General features: G+C 44.2%; 1 long non-coding RNA gene across 1 annotated transcript; it reads left to right on the forward strand.

The window, feature by feature from the left end:
• The first annotated feature begins 3,476 nt into the window (after positions 1-3,476).
• Positions 3,477-14,760, forward strand: LOC131902144 (uncharacterized). The gene is made up of 2 exons (XR_009377022.1): positions 3,477-3,764; positions 14,572-14,760. It is a non-coding gene; the product is annotated as an uncharacterized LOC131902144 (long non-coding RNA).
• Positions 14,761-24,306: the final 9,546 nt, after the last annotated feature.

A 24,306-nucleotide genomic window follows, 5' to 3' on the forward strand; every position in this document is an offset into this window, starting at 1 on the left:
ACACCTCCATGTGTACACACTCATTCTAACAGTTAAGTGTGCACACCTCCATGTGGACACACTCATTATAACAGTTCAGTGTGCACACCTCCATGTGGGCACACTCATTCTAACAGTTCAGTGTGCACACTTCCATGTGGACACACTCATTCTAACATTTCAGTGTGCACACCTCCATGTGGGCACACTCATTCTAACAGTTCAGTGTGCACACCTCAATGTGGACAGATTCTAAAAGTTCAGTGTGCACACCTCCATGTGGGCACACTCATTCTAACAGTTCAGTGTGCACACCTCCATGTGGGCATACTCATTCTAACAGAACAGTGTGCACACCACCATGTGGGCACACTCATTCTAACAGTTCAGTGTGCACACCTCCATGTGGGCACACTCATTCTAACAGTTCAGTGTGCACATTTCCATGTGGACACACTCATTCTAATAGTTCAGTGTGCACACCTCCATGTGGACACACTCATTCTAACAGTTCAGTGTGCACACCTCCACAGGGATACACTCATTCTAACAGTTCAGTGTGCACACCTCCATGTGGACACACTCATTCTAACAGTTCAGTGTGCACACCTCCATGTGGGCACAATCATTCTAACAGTTCAGTGTGCACACCTCCATGTGGACACACTCATTCTAACAGTTCAGTGTGCACACCACCATGTGGACACACTCATTCTAACAGTTCAGTGTGCACACCTCCATGTGGACACACTCATTCTAACAGTTCAGTGTGTACACCTCCACAGGGACACACTCATTCTAACAATACAGTGTGCACACCTCCATGTGGACATATTCTAACAGTTCAGTGTGCACACCTCCATGTGGACACACTCATTCTAACAGGTCACTGTGCACATCTCCACAGGGATACACTAATTCTAACAGTTCAGTGTGCACACCTCCATGTGGACACACTCATTCTAACAGTTCAGTGTGCACACCTCCATGTGGGCACACTCATTCTAACAGTTCAGTGTCCACACTTCCATGTGGACACACCCATTCTAACAGTTCAGTGTGCACACCTCCATGTGGACACACTCAATCTAACATTTCAGTGTACACACCTCCATGTGGACACACTCATTCTAACAGTTCAGTGTGCACACCTCCATGTGGATATACTCATTCTAACAATAAAGTGTGCACACCTCCATGTGGACATATTCTAACAGTTCAGTGTGCACACAATCATGTGGGCACACTCATTCTAAAAGTTCAGTGTGCACACCTCCATGTGGACACACTCATTCTAACAGTTCAGTGTGCACACCTCCATGTGGGCACACTCATTCTAACAGTTCAGTGTGCACACCTCCATGTGGGCACACTCATTCTAACAGTTCAGTGTGCACATCTCCATGTGGACACACTCATTCTAACAGTTCTGTGTGCACACCTTCATGTGGACACACTCATTCTAACAGTTCAGTGTGCACACCTCCATGTGGACACACTCTTTCTAACAATACAGTGTGCACACCTCCATGTGGACATATTCTAACAGTTCAGTGTGCACACCTCCATGTGGACACACTCATTCTAACAGTTCAGTGTGCACACCTCCATGTGGACACACTCTTTCTAACAGTTCAGTGTGCACATCTCTAAAGGGATACACCAATTCTAACAGTTCAGTGTGCACACCTCCATGTGGACACACTCATTCTAACAGTTCAGTGTGCACACCTCCATGTGGGCACACTCATTCTAACAGTTCAGTGTGCACACTTCCATGTGGACACACTCAATCTAACAGTTCAGTGTACACACATCCATGTGGACACACTCATTCTAACAGTTCAGTGTGCACACCTCCATGTGGATACACTCATTCTAACAATAGAGTGTGCACACCTCCATGTGGACATATTCTAACAGTTCAGTGTGCACACCTCCTTGTGGGCACACTCATTCCAAAAGTTCAGTGTGCACACCTCCATGTGGACACACTCATTCTAACAGTTCTGTGTGCACACTTCCATGTGGGCACACTCAATCTAACAGTTCAGTGTGCACACCACCATGTGGGCATACTCATTCTAACAGAACAGTGTGCACACCACCATGTAGGCACACTCATTCTAACAGTTCAGTGTGCACACCTCCATGTGGGCACACTCATTCTAACAGTTCAGTGTGCACACCTCCATGTGGACACAGTCTTTCTAACAGTTCAGTGTGCACACCTCCATGTGGACTCACTCATTCTAACAGTTCAGTGTGCACACCTCCACAGGGATACACTCATTCTAACAGTTCAGTGTGCACACCTCCTTGTGGACACACTCATTCTAACAGTTCAGTGTGCACACCTGCATGTGGGCACACTCATTCTAACAGTTCAGTGTGCACACCTCCATGTGGACACACTCATTCTAACAGTTCAGTGTGCACACCTCCATGTGGACATACTCATTCTAACAGTTCAGTGTGCACACCTCCATGTGGACACACTCATTCTAACAGTTCAGTGTGCACACCTCCATGTGGACACACTCATTATAACAATACAGTGTGCACACCTCCATGTGGACATATTCTAACAGTTCAGTGTGCACACCTCCATGTGGACACACTCATTCTAACAGTTCAGTGTGCACACCTCCATGTGGACACACTCATTCTAACAGTTCAGTGTGCACATCTCCACAGGGATACACTAATTCTAACAGTTCAGTGTGCACACCTCCATGTGGACACACTCATTCTAACAGTTAAGTGTGCACACCTCCATGTGGGTACACTCATTCTAACAGTTCAGGGTGCACACTTCCATGTGGACACACTCATTCTAACAATTCAGTGTGCACACCTCCATGTGGAGACACTCAATCTAACAGTTCAGTGTACACACCTCCATGTGGACACACTCATTCTAACAGTTCAGTGTGCACCCCTCCATGTGGATACACTCATTCTAACAATACAGTGTGCACACCTCCATGTGGACATATTCTAACAGTTCAGTGTGCACACAAACATGTGGGCACACTCATTCTAACAGTTCAGTGTGCACACCTTCATGTGGACACACTCATTCTAACAGTTCAGTGTGCACACCTCCATGTGGACACACTCATTCTAACAGTTCAGTGTGCAGACCTCCACAGGGACACACTCATTCTAACAGTTCAGTGTGCACACCTCCATGTGGACACAATCATTCTAACAGTTCAGTGCACACAACTCTGTCAGGAGCCAAGTAGCCTAACTGATTCTCATGGGAAAAAGCAGTGTACCCAATCTTCCGTTAACAGTTTCAATAGCAACCATTTTTCAACAAAACCACAGTATGTACCTTTTGATCTACTCCCTGAAACATAATGGTTTGCTGTATGGTCCGTTGATCAGGCCCTGGAACAAAGAGACCTTTTCCTGAACCCTACCTTACCCTAACTTCCTCCTAGTAACTTTCCATACCCCTATCTACTTCTCCTAGCTCCTAGCATATATAAACCTGATTCCCCTTGCAATAAACGAGACCTTGACGCAACTCAGACTGACTTTGTCTTCCTTTACGCGCCTGGTCTCCTTTCTCTCTCACCCCCATTGATCTTTCAGGAGGTGCCTCTTCGGGTCTCATCAAATAACGTGGCCCGCGGGACGGGTCAAGTGTCGCCCGAACGTGGGGCTCGAGGCACGGTGACCTACTGGACGACGGATAACAGAAGGGGCCCCGGAGAGAATTAGGGTAGAGACGCCCGGACCGCATCACTCGTGCAACGCGGGAGAGTCTTGAGGTAAGTGTCGTCCAATCGATCAATGGGAAAAAATTTATCTAAAGAGGCTATTTTTTTAAAGGAGATGAAAGGGAATCTTCGGGAGAGAGGATTAAGAGTTAAAAAAAAGGATTTAGTAAAGTTCTTTCAATATGTGGAGGAGAAATGTCCCTGGTTAGTGATTAATGGACCAGGAATTCACCCTTTGACTTGGAACAAGGTTGGAAAAGATATTAACAAATTAATCAGAGACGGGGAAAATGTCCCCGATGCCTTTTTTAGTTTTTATGGTGTGATTAGAGATTTTCTAAAGGAAGCAGAGGGAGATGGGCGTGTTTCACATTTACTAGCCCTTGCAGAGGATTTTCTCTCAAACTCCCCTGCCTGACACCCAAGTGTCCAGAGGTTTATTAACATCTACCGGTAAGAGCGCTCTCTGTCTTGTCTGTGTCTCTGTCTTGTTACTTTTGTTTTGTACTTTGCAGGCTCAATTTGTACTTTTCAGGCTCTCACTGGGACAGACGTGTCCAGACAGTGAACCTGGCGGCGAAGGGAGACGTCCCAGAGCCCTAAAGCCACCTCAGAGGTGACGATTTGGTTTAGGAGAATCTTTGGGTATCTTCCTTCACGGTGGGAGGAAGTGCCACTTTGTATTTTGTCCCGGGAATTTGTCAGAGCCATTTTGTGGGTTTTTTTGTATGTTTTGTTGTGATCATTGTTACTTTACTCTCTTCTTCTCTTCCAAGAAAAAAGGTGCATGTCTGACTGACAGGGATGTGGAAGCCCCTGATGTCTGTTTAATTAAGGACAGAGATCCTCCAGTCTGGATTGTTTTTGGTGTGATTGAGCCTGGAGGGTCAAAACCTTCCCCCCCCCCAGAGCACATCAGGCTGTCACTGTTCTTGGAGCTTTGTTGGTTGTCTCGTTGGGACAAAGTTTTTTCGTGTGCCCTTGGTCTTGTGTGTAATGTGTTAATTGTTCTCATTGTTGACTTGACTGTGACGGACGTTATGGGACAGTTCCCTTCTTCTCCACTAGACCTTTGCCTAGCCCACTGAAAGGATGTGTGAGCCACAATAGAGGGAACTGGGTCCCCCACCCCCACTCCCCGACTGAACTGAGATAAACAGGTATCCCCTGCCAGGTGGGGCTTGCATACTGCAGGAGGGGCTCGCTGGCTGTGAATGAGGCCATCGTCTCAGTGCTGATGTTCCAGTTCTTGGATTGTCTGTGTAAATGTTATTTGTTTCTGTCTACTAACCTCCCTTATTTTTCTAGAGGAAGAGGAGGAGAGAGAGGCATAGCAAAGGCCACCTCCGTCCCTCCCTAGCTCTCTTGCTATCAGGACTGCTGCCAGCTGGCTGCTCTCACGAGGGTGGGGGTGTGTGCTCTCGGTACAGGCGGGCAAAGACGGGAACTTTGGACAGGACAATGGGGACTGCCTGCAATTGACAAAAACTGTGTGAACACTGAACAGAGAATCTGACTTTAGTCAGAAGAGTTAACAAAAACTTTTTTTCAGGAACACTGGCAGCCAAGGACACGCTCTATGCCCACTGCTCCCCCTCCCTTCCTTTACTGTGATAACTTCAAGGTTTCTTCTGCCGGCCAGCAGCTTCTCTTGTTAACCCTTCTCTGTCCTGGTATTGCTTAAAAAGAAATGTTAAATTACCAGTTCAAGACACTGGGAAAATTATGCTTTTGTTTCCACAGGAAAAACAAAAATTTACATGGGTTTTGGTCATTTGAGTTCAATGGGTTACAAATACTTGCCATCATTTAAGAGACTTGGTTACAAATTATTGTTGGTTAAGATAAAAAAATGTTTAAAAAAATATATAAAATACAAGTTATTAGAATACGTAAAAACAAGGTATAAAGGTCTGAGGATAAAAAGGCTTATATAATGATTTAAAAAAAATGACTTAAGATATATAAAAATAATGAAATATGTTTCAGATTTCTTTGTCTTGCTATTCTGCTGTTACATTGAGACTCCAAAGGGTCATAGTTGTAAAAATGTCTGTCTACTCTACAGGTATGAATGAAAAATGTGGCCACATGTATGTTTGGTTTTGAATGTCTGAGTTTGCATGTCCTTTGTGTTAAGAAATACAAGTTAATACTGGTCATCTGGCTATTCAGATACTAGTTTAAAACATAAACTGTTCTATTTAAATAAAAAAAACTGAGAGGTATATTTGACTAATATATTTATAGGAGAACAAATTGGCCTGGTTATTGTTACCAAATTTAGAGATATTTTTAAGATTGGGCCTAGATTTGTTTGGCTCAGATACATTTAATAGATAATGGTCCTCAAACCTGTCAAAGATCTGGTAAATATGGCATTTACATTATTTGATAAAAAGCTTACTATAGCAAACAGAGACTCCAAGCTCCCCAGCTCCTAGCAATGACTCCCAAGGAATGGCCAATTCCCCTATGCTATGTCAAAAGTATGTAGCTCAGTCTATCGATCCAGTGAGGGTCTAATACCCCGAAGTTTATATTATATATTATATGGATGATTTGTTAATAGCAGGAAAATCTGAAGAAAAAACACAAAATGTAGCTCAAAAGATAATTATCACACTTCAGGACCGAGGATTTCATATAGCTCCAGAGAAGATACAAACCCAATACCCCTTCCTGTTTTTAGGGTTCGAGTTACACCCGGACCTCCTCTATACACAAAAAATCCAGATTAGAAAAGATACACTTCGTTGTCTCAATGATTTTCAAAAGCTTTTAGGGGATATCAATTGGCTGCGACCCTATTTAAAAATAACTAAGGGAGAAATATGCCCCCTTGAGGATATCCTCAAAGGAGACTCCGACCCTCAATCCCCTAGATATCTTACGGTGGAGGCAGAGAGGGTATTACAAAAGGTTGAAACGACCATCACTCAACAACACATGGGATATTTTGACCCAACTCTCCCATTGTATTTGATCATTTTTTCTACAGATTTTGCCCCTACAGGCCTGCTTTGGCAAGAGTCCGTACCTTTACTGTGGATACATCTTCCTGTTACTAAAAGAAAAATCCTTCCTACTTATCCTTCCCTGGTTTGCCAATCAATAATGTTAGGAATAAAAGCCTCCACTCAACACTATGGCAGCAGCGAGGCACAGCACGCTCGACTTCACGCTCGGCGCCAAAGAAAAAAAAAGGATCTTCCCCCGGACTTCCCTTCTGAAGCACAGAGAGCTCCCATCTGGACAAGAGAGAGAGACTTCCTGAATCTGTCAGCTCTGAACCATGTGTGCGGATAAGGCCAGGAACGAACCACAAGGAGATGGGCAGACGTCAAGGCAGAAACACATACAACAAAATGAATAGTAATACACCATCACCAGGCCCTAGCCCTCCTCCAACACCTAGACCTGAACATCAGAAATTGGAAGAAGCAGAAGAAAATAGCCTTATGAATGTCATCATGAAGAAGCTAGAGGCTCGTGTAGAGGAAAAGACAAAAAAATGTGAAGAACGCTGTAAACAACTAGAGGAAAGGGCAAACAAATTAGAAGAAATCAATAAAGTCCTGGAAGAGAACAATAAAATACTGAAAGAAAATCAAGAAAAATCAATGAAACAAATGAAGGAAACAGTCCAAGACCTGAAAAAGGAAATAGAAAAAATGAAGAAGACACAAACAGAGGGAATGCTGGAAATAGAAAATCTGAGAAAACGATTGGGAACTTCAGATGCAAGTATAATCAACAGAATGCAAGAGATGGAAGAGAGGATCTCTAGCGTTGAAGATACAATAGAAGAAATAGATTCATCAGTCAAAGAAAACACTAAAGTCAACAAAGTCATGAACCAAAATGTCCAAGAAATTTGGGACACCATGAAAAGACCAAACCTACGAATAATAGGGGTAGAAGAAGGAGAAGAATACCAACTCAAGGGCACAGAAAATATATTCAACAAGATCATAGAAGAAAACTTTCCCAACTTAAAGAAGGAAATGCCTATGAAGATACAGGAAGCCTATAGAACACCAAACAGACTAGACCCCCAGAAAAAGTCCCCTCGCCACATAATAATTAAACAATTAAACGTACAGAATAAAGAAAGAATATTAAGAGCAGCAAAGGAAAAAGGCCAAGTGACATATAAAGGCAAACCTATCAGAATAACACCCGATTTCTCAATGGAGACTTTGAAAGCCAGAAGGTCCTGGACAGATGTAATGCAGACATTAAGAGACCATGGATGTCAGCCTAGACTAATATACCCAGCAAAACTTTCAATCGTCATAGATGGAGTGAACAAGACATTCCATGACAAAGCCAGATTTAAACAATATTTATCCACAAACCCAGGCCTACAGAAAGCACTAGAAGGAAAATTCCAACCTAAGGAAGTCAGATACAACCTCGAAAACACAGGCAATAGATAAAGCCACAGCAGTAGACCCCAACGAAGAAAAGTACACACACATCACCACCAAAAAATAACAGGAATGAACATTCACTGGACATTAATATCCCTCAATATCAATGGACTTAATTCACCTATAAAAAGACATAGGCTTACAGAATGGATACGAAAGCAGGACCCATCTTTCTGCTGCATACAAGAAACACATCTCAAATTCAAAGATAGACACTACCTAAAAATAAAAGGCTGGGAAAAGACTTTCCAATCAAACGGTCTTAAGAAACAAGCGGGTGTAGCCATCCTGATATCCAGCAAAATAGACTTCAAACTAAAATCAATCAAAAGAGATCAAGAAGGGCATTACATACTCATCACAGGAAAGATCCACCAAGATGAAGTCTCAATTCTGAACATTTATGCCCCAAACACAAGGGCACCCACATATGTAAAAGAAACATTATTAAAGCTTAAATCACATATAAAACCCCACACATTAATAGTGGGAGACCTCAACACCCCACTTTCACCACTGGACAGATCCCCCAAATCGAAACTTAACAGAGAAATAAAGGACTTAATTGATGTCATGACTCAAATGGACTTAATCGACATCTACAGAACATTCCATCCTAACAAAAAAGAATATACCTTCTTCTCAGCACCCCATGGAACCTTCTCTAAAATTGACCACATACTTGGTCACAAAGCAAATCTAAACAGATACAAAACAATTAGAATAACCTCCTGTGTTCTATCAGACCACCATGGTCTAAAGTTGGATTTCAACAACAACAAAAACTACAGAAAACCTACAATCTCATGGAAACTGAACAATACCCACCTGAATCACCAATGGGTTAAGGAAGAAATAAAGAAAGAAATTAAAGACTTCCTAGAGATCAACGAAAATGAAGACACCACATATCCAAACCTATGGGACACTATGAAAGCAGTACTAAGAGGGAAATTCATAGCACTAAACGCCCACATAAATAAGCTGGAGAAATCTCACACTAGTGACTTAACAGCACACCTGAAAGTTCTAGAACAGGAAGAAGCAAAGTCTCCCAGGAAAAATAGATGCCAGGAAATTATCAAAGTGAGAGCTGAAATCAATAAAATAGAAACAAAGAGAACAATACAAAAAATTAATGAAACAAAGAGTTGGTTCTTTGAGAAAATCAACAAGATAGACAAGCCCTTATCCAAACTAACCAAAAGACAGAGAGAGAGCATCCAAATCAACAAAATCAGAAATGAAAAGGGGGACATAACAACAGACATTGAGGAAATCCAGAGAATCATCAGGTCATACTTCAAAAACCTCTATTCCACAAAACTGGAAAACCTAAAAGAAATGGATAATTTTCTGGATAGGTACCACATACCTAAATTAAATCAAGACCAGATAAACTATTTAAATAGTCCAATAACCCCTAACGAAATAGAAACAGTCATTAAAAGTCTCCCAACCAAAAAAAGCCCAGGACCAGATGGTTTCAGTGCAGAATTCTACCAGATCTTCAAAGAAGAGTTAATACCAATACTCTCTAAATTGTTCCATACAATAGAAACAGAAGGAACATTACCAAACTCCTTCTATGAGGCTACAATTACCCTGATTCCCAAACCAAACAAGGATACAACAAAGAAAGAGAACTACAGACCGATCTCCCTCATGAACATTGATGCAAAAATACTCAATAAAATACTGGCAAACAGTCTCCAAGACCACATCAAAACAATTATCCACCATGACCAAGTAGGATTCATTCCAGGGATGCAAGGATGGTTCAACATACGAAAGTCTGTCAATGTGATACACCATATAAACAAACTCAAAGAAAAAAACCACATGATCATCTCACTAGATGCTGAAAAGGCATTTGACAAAATCCAACACCCCTTCATGATAAAGGTCTTGGAGCGATCAGGAATACAGGGAACATACCTAAACATAATAAAGGCAATTTACAGCAAGCCAACAGCCAACATCAAATTAAATGGAGAGAAACTCAAAGCAATTCCACTAAAATCAGGAACGAGGCAAGGCTGTCCGCTCTCCCCATACTTATTCAATATAGTACTTGAAGTTCTAGCCAGAGCAATAAGACAACATAAGGAGATTAAGGGGATACAAATTGGAAAGGAAGAAGTCAAGCTTTCCCTATTTGCAGATGACATGATAGTATACTTGAGCAACCCCAAAGATTCCACCAAGGAACTGATAACAGCTTATAAACACCTTCAGCAACATAGCAGGATACAAGATCAACTCCAAAAAATCAGTAGCCCTCCTATATACAATGGACAAAAAAAGCGGAGAAGGAAATCAGAGATACATCACCCTTTACTATAGCCACAAATGACATAAAATACCTTGGGGTAATACTAACCAAGCAAGTGAAGGACCTATATGACAAGAACTTTAAGTCCCTGAAAAAAGAAATTGAAGAAGATGTCAGAAAATGGAAAGATCTCCCATGCTCATGGATAGGCAGAACTAACATAGTAAAAATGGCAATCTTACCAAAAGCAATCTACAGATTCAATGCAATCCCCATCAAAATACCAACACAATTCTTCACAGACCTGGAAAGAATAATACTCAACTTCATATGGAAAAACAAAAAACCCAGGATAGCCAAAAGAATCCTGTACAATAAAACAACCTCTGGAGGCATCACGATCCCTGACTTCAAGCTGTACTATAGAGCTACAGTAATAAAAACAGCTTGGTACTGGCATAAAAAACGACATGTGGACCAATGGAATCGAATTGAAGACCCTGATATTAATCCGCACACCTATGAACAAATAATTTTTGACAAAGAAGCCAAAAGTGCACAATGGAAAAAAGAAAGCATCTTCAACAAATGGTGCTGGCAAAACTGGATATCAACATGTAGAAGGCTGCAAATAGATCCATATCTATCACCGTGCACAAAACTTAAGTCCAAGTGGATCAAGGACCTCAACATAAATCCAGCTACTCTGAACCTGCTAGAAGAGAAAGTAGGAAGTAGTCTTGAACACATTGGCATAGGAGACCACTTTCTAAATAGAACACCAGTAGCACAGACACTGAGAGAAACAATCAATCAGTGGGACCTCTTGAAACTGAGAAGCTTTTGTAGGGCAAAAAAAACGGTCAACAAAGCAAAGCGACAGCCTACAGAATGGGAAAAGATCTTCACCAATCCCACATCTGACAGAGGACTGATATCCAGAATATATAAGGAACTCAAGAAATTAGACATCAAAATGCCCAACAGTCCAATTAAGAAATGGGCTATAGAACTAAACAGAGAATTCTCAACAGAGGAAACTCAAATGGCTGAAAGACATTTAAGGAATTGCTCAACATCCCTAATCATCAGGGAAATGCAAATCAAAACAACTCTGAGATACCACCTTACGCCTGTCAGAATGGCTAAGATCAAAAACACTGAAGACACCTTATGCTGGAGAGGATGTGGAGCTAGGGGAACTCTCCTCCACTGCTGGTGGGAATGCAAGCTTGTACAACCACTTTGGAAATCAATATGGCGATTTCTTAGAAAATTGGGAATCCATCTCCCCCAAGATCCAGCTATACCACTCTTGGGCATATACCCAAGGAATGCTCAACCACACCACAAGAGCACTTGTTCAGCTATGTTCATATCAGCGTTGTTTGTAATAGCCAGAACATGGAAACAACCAAGATGCCCTTCAACTGAAGAATGGATAAACAAAATGTGGTACATATACACAATGGAATACTACTCAGCAGAGAAAAACAATGACATCATGAGGTTTGCAGACAAATGGATGGATCTAGAAAAAATCATCCTGAGTGAGGTATCCCAGACTCAGAAAGACAAACATGGTATGTACTCACTCATAACAGGATACTAGATGTGGAACAAGGATGACTGGACTGCTACTCACATCACCAGGCAGGCTACCTGGAAAACAGGACCCCAAGAAAGACACAGGGATCGCCCAACGACAGAGAAATGGAATGAGATCTACATGAACAGCCTGGACAGGAGTGGGGGTAGTGAAGGGCGAGGGTCGAGGGAAAGAGAGCTTGGGTGAGTGGGAGATCCCACCTGGATCAAAAACAGAGAGGGAGAACAAGGAATAGGAGACCATGGTAAATGAAGACCACATGAGAATAGGAAGAAACAAAGTGCTAGAGAGGCCCACAGAAATCCACAAAGATACCCCCACAACAGACTGCTGGCAATGGTCGAGCGACAATCCGAACTGACCTACTCTGGTGATGGGATGGCCAAACACCCTAATTGTCGTGCTAGAAACCTCATCCAACTACTGATGGACCTGGAGGCAGAGATCCATGACTAGGCCCCAGGTGGATCTCTGGGAGTCCAATTAGCGAGAATGAGGAGGGTTTATATGAGAGAGAATTGTTGAGACCAAGGTCGGATAAAGCACAGAGACAAATAGCCAAACAAACGGAAACACATGAAATATGAACCAATGGCTGAGGGGTCACCAACTGGATCAGGCCCTCTGAGTGGGTGAGACAGTTGATTGGCCTGATCTGTTTGGGAGGCATCCAGGCAGTGGGACCAGGTCCTGTGCTCATTGCATGAGTTGGCTGTTTGAAACCTGGGGCCTATGCAGGGTCCCTTGGCTCAGCATGGGAGGAGGGGACTGGACCTACCTGGACTGAGTCCACCAGGTTGATCTCAGTCTGTGGGGAAGGCTTTGCCCTGGAGGAGATTGGAATGGGGGGCGGGCTGGGGGGAAGGTGAGGGGGGCGGGAGGGGGGAGAACAAGGGAATCTGTGGCTGATATGTAGAACTGAATTGTATTGCAAAATAAAAATTAAAAAAAAAAAAGGAAAAAAAAAGGAAAGATAAAGGCCCCAGAAAAGAAAAAAAAAAAAAAAAAAAAAAAAAGCCTCCACTCGATACTTTGGACATGACCCTGATATTATTGTTATGCCATATGATAAAGAGCAACTTGAATGGTTATGCACCCGTAGTCCTGACTGGGCCATTCTTGTCTGCACCTATGAAGGGAAACTTGACACACAGATGCCCAGTAATAAACTCCTACAATTCTTCTCCCTTACTTCTTTTGTTTTTCTTAAAAATACCCGAATGGAGCCCATCCCGGACTCCCCTGTGCTTTTCATAGATGGGTCAAGCAATGGTAAAGCTGCTTATGTCCTCAATGGCCAAAAGAATGTTATGACAACCCCTTTTAAGTCAGCTCAGCTGGTGGAGCTATATGCTGCCCTTGCTGTCTTTAAAAATTTTTGAAGGTTGTTCCTTTAATTTGTATTCAGACAGTAGATATGTGGTAGGGGCTTTACAGGCTTTAGAAATGGTCCCAATAATCCAACCCATTACTCCCACCTTCCAAATGTTTTCTGAATTAGAAAAATTAATCTGACAAAGGTCGCTACCCTTTTATGTTGGCCATATTCGTGCCCACACAGGCCTACCTGGACCCCTAGCTCAGGGAAATGAACTTGCAGATTCTGCTACAGTTCTATCTTGATTTCTCATTTGGAACATGATCAGGTAGCAGCTGCTCGTGAGGCGCACCGCCTTCATCACCTCAATGCTCAAACTTTGAGACTAAGGTTCTCAATTCCTAGAGAACAGGCTAGGGAAATTGTAAAAAGCTGCAAAAATTGCCTGATGCTCTTACCTGAACCTCATTATGGAGTAAACCCCAGAGGGCTTATACCTGGACAACTATGGCAGATGGATGTCACCCATGTTCCTTCTTTTGGCAAATTAAAGTTTATACATGTTACTGTAGATACCTTCAGTGGATTTATTTATGCCTCCGCTCATAGTGGAGAAGCCACCAAAGATGTTATCAATCATATGTTACATGTCTTCACAGTGCTAGGTCAGCCGAAATGTATAAAAACTGATAATGGTCCAGGATATACTAGTAGCAAATTCAGACAATTTTGTTTACAATTAGGAATTAAACACTTCACTGGAATATCCTATAACCCTCAAGGCCAAGGTATCGTGGAGAGAGCTCACCAAACTTTAAAAAATACTCTTAATAAACTTAGCTCACAAGAGACACTATTTCCCCTTAAGGGAAACCACAAAGCTCTGCCTTCTCACACCCTATTCGTATTAAATTTTCTGACATTGGACGCTTTTGGAAAATCTGCAGCTGAGCGACACTGGCACCCAGAAACCAAACAAGGATATGCACAGGTCCTTTGGAAAGATCCAATAATTGGAAAATGGGGCGGTCCTGATCCAGTTATAATCTGGGGAAAGGGGTCTGCATGTATTTATGACTCCAAGGAAAATGGGGCTCGTTGGCTACCAGAAAGACTGATTAAGACTTACTCTACACTAATTGCCTCCCTAGATTAAGGGAAAAATAACTGTTATGTCCAGGACACAGTCCTGAGACAAAAATTCTCTCTTTTTCTTTCAGAAATGCCTCCGGCTTGGAAAATAAAGGGAGCCACGGACATCTCAATGGCAGGACCTGTTCATCGCGAGCCTTGGAAAACCAACCCCTGCTTCATCGTTTGCTTACTACTCTTCCCCCTTCCCCTCTCCTGCATCTCCAAGGAAAGCCCCCATGCTATTAAAAAGCTTACCTGGCGAATTTTCACAGTAACAGGGAAGGAGGTCTGGAGCATTACTGCAAACCATGCTCCCTATTCCTGGTGGCCATCACTCACTCCTGACTTCTGTCAGCTGGCTGCAGGATTGAATTCTTGGGATATACCTACTATTGGCCAACACCAGTTAAATGGTACAGGGGTTCAAACGATTCCAAACTGCAATCAATTTCCTCATAGTCCTAAAACCACTTGGACAAGCCCTTGTGGGACATTCCATGATAATGACCCTGCTGTGATGACTGCCCCAGGCTGTGTTAGTCCTACAGCTCGTTGTAGGTTAGCACAATCTGACTTTTATGTCTGCCCTAAGGATGGTAGAAGCCGAGCCACGGCTGCTAGATGTGGGGGATTCAAGACCTTCTTTTGTGCTCGATGGGGTTGTGAAACTACAGGGGCAGCTTACTGGGAACCAACTTCATCTTGGGACCTTATTTCATTTACAAGGGGATACAGTAAGCCTAGCACGAATAAACATTTTTGCTTTAGCTCCTATACTGGGACAGCCTATAATCCAGGGCTATCATTACCTTTAAACATAACCTTCACCCCTCAAGGTAGGGCAAATCGAGAATGGCCCTCAGGAAAAACATGAGGACTCCGCTGGTATCTTGATGGCACAGATAAAGGAGTCATTTTCAAGATCTTGCTAACAATAGAAAACCTGTACCCACAGTCGGTAGGACCCAATGTAGTTCTCTCTGACCAAAAAGTTCCCTCCAATCATGAAAAGGTGCCATCACCTCCTTCCCCCTCACCTCATCCTCGTCCCTTTCCCTACCATACAGGCACCGTGACTACCATCCTAGACTCTAGTAATGGCACTCTCCTTACTCCTTTTGGAGGAACAGGAGATAGATTGTTTAATTTGGTCCAGGGAGCTTATCTGGACCTAAATGCCACAAATCCAAACAGAACCTTGGGTTGCTGGCTCTGCCTTACCTCCAGTCCCCCTTATTATGAAGGAATCACCTTTCAGTCTACTGCCAATAACCTTACTTCCCCGAGCAGTAGGTGTCAGACTAAGCCACATAAACTAACACTCCCTGAAGTCTCAGGACAAGGTTCTTGTTTGGGCAAGATTCCATCAACCCATCATCACCTCTGTAAACAAACTCTGACACCCTATAAAGGGAGCTATTATCTTGAAGCACCCAACGGGTCCTACTGGGCCTGTAACACAGGATTGACCCCTTGCATATCTGCTCAGATATTTGATGATTCCCATGAATTTTGTGTGATGGTCCAGTTATGGCCTCGTGTCACTTATCATCAAAAAAGCTCAGTGATGGAATTCTTTGAGCAGAGAGGCAGATACACTCGAGAACCTGTGTCGATGACTATTGCCCTATTGTTAGGTATTGGAGGCATTGCTGCAGGAGTTGGTACAGGAACTGCTGCCCTCATGCAGAGCAACCACCTTATGCAGTTACAAATGGCTATGACTACTGACCTAGAGGCCATAGAAAGATCCATTTCTGCCCTGGAGAAGTCTTTAACCTCGCTCTCTGAGGTTGTGTTACAAAATAGAAGAGGTCTGGATTTACTATTTTTAAAGGAGGGAGGTTTATGTGCAGCCTTGAAGGAAGAATGCTGCTTTTATGCTGATCACACTGGGGTAGTTAGAGAATCAATGGAGAAATTAAGAGAAAGATTAGCACAAAGAAAACATGATTTTGAAAATCAAAACAATTGGTTTGAGGGTTGGCTAAAGGGATCCCCTTGGCTTTCTACTCTGATCCCCACCCTCCTGGCCCCCTTGATCATTTTCCTTCTCCTCCTCACCTTTGGTCCTTGGGCTTTTCAACGACTAACACAATTCATCAAAAATCAGATCGATTCGGCCCTATCAAAAACTGTTTCAGTACATTACCATCGGACAGAAACTTGAGAGGAAACTATTGAAACAGGTGAAAGGCTCAGGTTCAGTGGCCTACGAACCTAAAAACCCCTATAACTAAAAGCTAGAGGGTACTCAATGACGGGAATAGTATGGGGCCTGTGCTGGGAGCACAACGTACAGAGGTCGCCAGAGACCGGCTCAACATGGCACGTTGCCAGACAGGACTGCACCCCATATAGCCTAAGACAGGGGCCCTCTCGATTTATGACCAAAGCCTGCTTTGGCCATTTTATAGAAAGAAGGGGGAATTGTCAGGAGCCAAGTAGCCTAACTGATTCTCATGGGAAAAAGCAGTGTACCCAATCTTCCGTTAACAGTTTCAATAGCAACCATTTTTCAACAAAACCACAGTATGTACCTTTTGATCTACTCCCTGAAACATAATGGTTTGCTGTATGGTCCCTTGATCAGGCCCTGGAACAAAGAGACCTTTTCCAGAACCCTACCTTACCCTAACTTCCTCCTAGTAACTTTCCATACCCCTATCTACTTCTCCTAGCTCCTAGCATATATAAACCTGATTCCCCTTGCAATAAACGAGACCTTGACGCAACTCAGACTGACTTTGTCTTCCTTTACGCGCCTGGTCTCCTTTCTCTCTCACCCCCATTGATCTTTCAGGAGGTGCCTCCTCGGGTCTCATCAAATAACGTGGCCCGCGGGACGGGTCACAACTCCATGTGGGCACACTCATTCTAACAGTTCATTGTGCACACCTCCAAGTGGACACACTCATTCTAACAGTTTAGTGTGCACACCGCCATGTGGGCACACTAATTCTAACAGATCAGTGTGCACAGCTCCATGTGGACACACTCATTCTAACAGTTCAGTGTGCACACCTCCATGTGGACACACTCATTCTAACAGTTCAGTGTGCACACCTCCATGTGGGCACAGTCATTCTAACAGTTCAGTGGGCAAACCTCCATGTGGACACTGTCATTCTAACAGTTCAGTGTGGACACCTCCATGTGGACACACTCATTCTAACAGTTCAGTGTGCACACCTTAATGTGGACACGCTCATTCTAACAGTTCAGTGTGCACACCTCCATGTGGGCACACTCATTCTAACAGTTCAGTGTGCACGCCTCCATGTGGGCATACTCATTCTAACAGAACAGTCTGCACACCTCCATGTGGGCACACTCATTCTAACAGTTCAGTGTGCACACCTCCATGTGGACACACTCATTCTAACAGTTCAGTGTGCACACCTCCATGTGGACACATTCATTCTAACAGTTCCGTGTGCACACCTCAATGTGGGCACACTCATTCTAAAAGTTCCGTGTGCACAAATCCATGTGGGCACACTCATTCTAACAGTTCAGTGTGCACACCTCCATGTGGGCACACTCATTCTAACAGTTCAGTGTGCACACTTCCATGTGGACACACTCATTCTAACAGTTCAGTGTGCACAACTCCATGTGGACACACTCATTCTAACAGTTCAGTGTGCACACCTCCATGTGGGCATACTCATTCTAACAGAACAGTGTTCACACCTCCATGTGGGCACACTCATTCTAACAGTTCAGTGTGCACACCTCCATGTGGACATATTCTAACAATTCAGTGTGCACACCTCCATGTGGGCACACTCATTCTAAAAGTTCAGTGTGCACACCTCAATGTGGGCACACTCATTCTAACAGTTCAGTGTGCACACCTCCATGTGGACACACTCATTCTAACAGTTCAGTGTGCACACCTCCACAGGGACACACTCATTCTAACAGTTTAGTGTGCACACCGCCATGTGGGCACACTCATTCTAACAGTTCAGTGTGCACACCTCCATGTGGACACAATCATTCTAACAGATCAGTGTGCACAGCTCCATGTGGACACACTCATTCTAACAGTTCAGTGTGCACACCTCCATGTGGACACACTCATTCTAACAGTTCAGTGTGCACACCTTCATGTGGGCACAGTCATTCTAACAGTTCAGTGGGCAAACCTCCATGTGGACACTGTCATTCTAACAGTTCAGTGTGGACACTTCCATGTGGACACACTCATTCTAACAGTTCAGTGTGCACACCTTAATGTGGACACGCTCATTCTAACAGTTCAGTGTGCACACCTCCATGTGGGCACACTCATTCTAACAGTTCAGTGTGCACGCCTCCATGTGGGCATACTCATTCTAACAGAACAGTGTGCACACCTCCATGTGTGCACACTCATTCTAACAGTTCAGTGTGCACACCTCCATGTGGACACACTCATTCTAACAGTTCAGTGTGCACACCTCCATGTGGACACATTCATTCTAACAGTTCCGTGTGCACACCTCAATGTGGGCACACTCATTCTAAAAGTTCCGTGTGCACAAATCCATGTGGGCACACTCATTCTAACAGTTCAGTGTGCACACCTCCATGTGGGCACACTCATTCTAACAGTTCAGTGTGCACACCTCCATGTGGACACACTCATTCTAACAGTTCAGTGTGCACACCTCCATATGGACACAGTCATTCTAACAGTTCATTGTGCACACCTCCATGTGGACACACTCATTCTAACAGTTCAGTGTGCACACCTCCACAGGTATACACTTATTCTAACAGTTCAGTGTGCACACCTCCATGTGGACACACTCATTCTAACAGTTCAGTGTGCACACCTCCATGTGGACACACTCATTTTAACAGTTCAGTGTGCACACCTCCATATGGACACACTCATTCTAACAGTTCAGTGTGCACACCTCCACAGGTATACACTGATTCAAACAGTTCAGTGTGCACACCTCCCTGTGGACACACTCATTCTAACAGTTCAGTGTGCACACCTCCATGTGGGCACAGTCATTCTAACAGTTCAGTGTGCACACCTCCATGTGGACACACTCATTCTAACAGTTCAGTGTGCACACCTCCAAGGTATACACTCATTCTAACAGTTCAGTGTGCACACCTCCATGTGGACACACTCATTCTAACAGTTCAGTGTGCACACCTCCATGTGGGCAGAGTCAATTTAACAGTTCATTGTGCACACCTCCATGTGGACACAGTCATTCTAACATTTCAGTGTGCACACCTCCATGTGGACACACTCATTCTAACAGTTCAGTGTGCACAACTCCATGTGGAAACACTCATTCTAACAGTTCAGTGTGCACACCTCCATGTGGACACACTCATTCTAACAGTTCAGTGTGCACACCTCCATGTGGGCACACTCATTCTAACAATTCAGTGTGCACACCTCCACAGGGACACACTCATTCTAACAGTTCAGTGTGCACACCTCCATGTGGGCAGAGTCAATTTAACAGTTCATTGTGCACACCTCCATGTGGACACAGTCATTCTAACATTTCAGTGTGCACACCTCCATGTGGACACACTCATTCTAACAGAACAGTGTTCACACCTCCATGTGGGCACACTCATTCTAACAGTTCAGTGTGCACACCTCCATGTGGACATATTCTAACAATTCAGTGTGCACACCTCCATGTGGGCACACTCATTCTAAAAGTTCAGTGTGCACACCTCAATGTGGGCACACTCATTCTAACAGTTCAGTGTGCACACCTCCATGTGGACACATTCATTCTAACAGTTCAGTGTGCACACCTCCACAGGGACACACTCATTCTAACAGTTCAGTGTGCACACTACATGTGGACACAGTCATTCTAACAGTTCAGTGTGCACACCTCCATGTGGACATATTCTAACAGTTCAGTGTGCACACATCCATGTGGGCACACTCATTCTAAAATTTTAGTGTGCACACCTCCATGTGGACACACTCATTCTAACAGTTCAGTGTGCACACCTCCATGTGGACACACTCATTCTAAAAGTTCAGTGTGCACACCTCCACAGGGACACACTCATTCTAACAGTTCAGTGTGCACACCTCCATGTGGACACACTCATTCTAACAGTTCAGTGTGCACACCTCCATGTGGACACACTCATTCTAACAGTTCAGTGTGCACACCTCCATGTGGGCACACTCATTCTAACAGTTCAGTGTGCACACCTCCATGTGGGCACACTCATTCTAACAGTTCAGTGTGCACACCTCCATGTGGACACACTCATTCTAACAGTTCAGTGTGCACACCTCCATGTGGACACACCCATTCTAACAGTTCAGTGTGCACACCTGCATGTGGACACACTCATTCGAACAATTCAGGGGGCACACCTCCATGTGGACACACTCATTGTAACAATACAGTGTGCACACCTCCATGTGCACATATTCTAACAGTTCAGTGTGCACACCTCCATGTGGACATATTCTAACAGTTCAGTGTGCACACCTCCATGTGGGCACACTCATTCTAAAAGTTCAGTGTGCACACCTCAATGTGGGCACACTCATTCTAACAGTTCAGTGTGCACACCACCATGTGGACACTCATTCTAACAGTTCAGTGTGCACACCTCCATGTGGACACACGCATTCTAACAGTTCAGTGTGCACACTACATGTGGACACACTCATTCTAACAGTTCAGTGTGGACACCTCCATGTGTACACACTCATTCTAACAGTTCAGTGTGCACACCTCCACAGGGACACACTCACTCTAACAGTTCAGTGTGCACACCTCCATGTGGACACACTCATTCTACCAGTTCAGTGTGCACACCTCCATGTGGACACACTCATTCTAAGAGTTCAGTGTGCACACCTCCTTGTGGGCACAGTCATTCTAACAGTTCAGTGTGCAAACCTCCATGTGGACACAGTCATTCTAACAGTTCAGTGTGCACACCTCCATTTGGGCACACTCATTCTAACAGTTCAGTGTGCACACCTCCATGAGGACACACTCATTCTAACAGTTCAGTGTGCACACCTCCATGTGGACACACTCATTCTAACAGTTCATTGTGCACACCTCCATGTGGACACACTCTTTCTAACAGTTCAGTGTGCACACCTCCACAGGGATACACTCATTCTAACAGTTCAGTGTGCACACCTCCATGTGGGCACACTCATTCTAACAGTTCAGTGTGCACACCTCCATGTGGACACACTCATTCTAACAGTTTAGTGTGCACACCTCCAAGTGGACACAATCATTCTAACAGTTCAGTGTACACAACTCCATGTGGGCACACTCATTCTAACAGTTCAGTGTGCACACCTCAATGTGGACACACTCATTCTAACAGTTCATTGTGCACACCTCCATGTGGACACACTCATTCTAACAGTTCAGTGTGCACACCTCCACAGGGATACACTCATTCTAACAGTTCAGTGTGCACACTTCCATGTGGGCACACTCATTCTAACAGTTCAGTGTGCACACCTCCATGTGGACACACTCATTCTAACAGTTTAGTGTGCACACCTCCAAGTGGACACAATCATTCTAACAGTTCAGTGTACACAACTCCATGTGGGCACACTCATTCTAACAGTTCAGTGTGCACACCTCCATGTGGACACACTCATTCTAACAGTTCAGTGTGCACACCTCCACAGGGACATACTCATTCTAACAGTTCAGTGTGCACACCCCCATGTGGACACACTCATTCTAACAGTTCAGTGTGGACACCTCCATGTGTACACACTCATTCTAACAGTTCAGTGTGCACACCTCCACAGGGACACACTCACTCTAACAGTTCAGTGTGCACACCTCCATGTGGACACACTCATTCTACCAGTTCAGTGTGCACACCTCCATGTGGACACACTCATTCTAAGAGTTCAGTGTGCACACCTCCTTGTGGGCACAGTCATTCTAACAGTTCAGTGTGCAAACCTCCATGTGGACACAGTCATTCTAACAGTTCAGTGTGCACACCTCCATTTGGGCACACTCATTCTAACAGTTCAGTGTGCACACCTCCATGAGGACACACTCATTCTAACAGTTCAGTGTGCACACCTCCATGTGGACACACTCATTCTAACAGTTCATTGTGCACACCTCCATGTGGACACACTCTTTCTAACAGTTCAGTGTGCACACCTCCACAGGGATACACTCATTCTAACAGTTCAGTGTGCACACCTCCATGTGGGCACACTCATTCTAACAGTTCAGTGTGCACACCTCCATGTGGACACACTCATTCTAACAGTTTAGTGTGCACACCTCCAAGTGGACACAATCATTCTAACAGTTCAGTGTACACAACTCCATGTGGGCACACTCATTCTAACAGTTCAGTGTGCACACCTCAATGTGGACACACTCATTCTAACAGTTCATTGTGCACACCTCCATGTGGACACACTCATTCTAACAGTTCAGTGTGCACACCTCCACAGGGATACACTCATTCTAACAGTTCAGTGTGCACACTTCCATGTGGGCACACTCATTCTAACAGTTCAGTGTGCACACCTCCATGTGGACACACTCATTCTAACAGTTTAGTGTGCACACCTCCATGTGGACACAATCATTCTAACAGTTCAGTGTACACAACTCCATGTGGGCACACTCATTCTAACAGTTCAGTGTGCACACCTCCATGTGGACACACTCATTCTAACAGTTCAGTGTGCACACCTCCACAGGGACATACTCATTCTAACAGTTCAGTGTGCACACCCCCATGTGGACACACTCATTCTAACAGTTCAGTGTGGACACCTCCATGTGTACACACTCATTCTATCAGTTCAGTGTGCACACCTCCACAGGGACACACTCACTCTAACAGTTCAGTGTGCACACCTCCATGTGGACACACTCATTCTACCAGTTCAGTGTGCACACCTCCATGTGGACACACTCATTCTAACAGTTCAGTGTGCACACCTCCTTGTGGGCACAGTCATTCTAACAGTTCAGTGTGCAAACCTCCATGTGGACACAGTCATTCTAACAGTTCAGTGTGCACACCTCCATTTGGGCACACTCATTCTAACAGTTCAGTGTGCACACCTCCATGAGGACACACTCATTCTAACAGTTCAGTGTGCACACCTCAATGTGGACACACTCATTCTAACAGTTCATTGTGCACACCTCCATGTGGACACACTCATTCTAACAGTTCAGTGTGCACACCTCCATGTGGACATATTCTAACAGTTCAGTGTGCACACATCCATGTGGGCACACTCATTCTAAAATTTCAGTGTGCACACCTCCATGTGGACACACTCATTCTAACAGTTCAGTGTGCACACCTCCATGTGGACACACTCATTCTAAAAGTTCAGTGTGCACACCTCCACAGGGACACACTCATTCTAACAGTTCAGTGTGCACACCTCCATGTGGACACACTCATTCTAACAGTTCAGTGTGCACACCTCCATGTGGACACACTCATTCTAACAGTTCAGTGTGCACACCTCCATGTGGGCACACTCATTCTAACAGTTCAGTGTGCACACCTCCATGTGGGCACACTCATTCTAACAGTTCAGTGTGCACACCTCCATGTGGACACACTCATTCTAACAGTTCAGTGTGCACACCTCCATGTGGACACACCCATTCTAACAGTTCAGTGTGCACACCTGCATGTGGACACACTCATTCGAACAATTCAGTGGGCACACCTCCATGTGGACACACTCATTGTAACAATACAGTGTGCACACCTCCATGTGCACATATTCTAACAGTTCAGTGTGCACACCTCCACAGGGACATACTCATTCTAAC

The sequence above is a fragment of the Peromyscus eremicus genome, unplaced genomic scaffold (assembly GCF_949786415.1).
Source record: "Peromyscus eremicus unplaced genomic scaffold, PerEre_H2_v1 PerEre#2#unplaced_3212, whole genome shotgun sequence".
NCBI classification, from domain to species: domain Eukaryota; kingdom Metazoa; phylum Chordata; class Mammalia; order Rodentia; family Cricetidae; genus Peromyscus; species Peromyscus eremicus.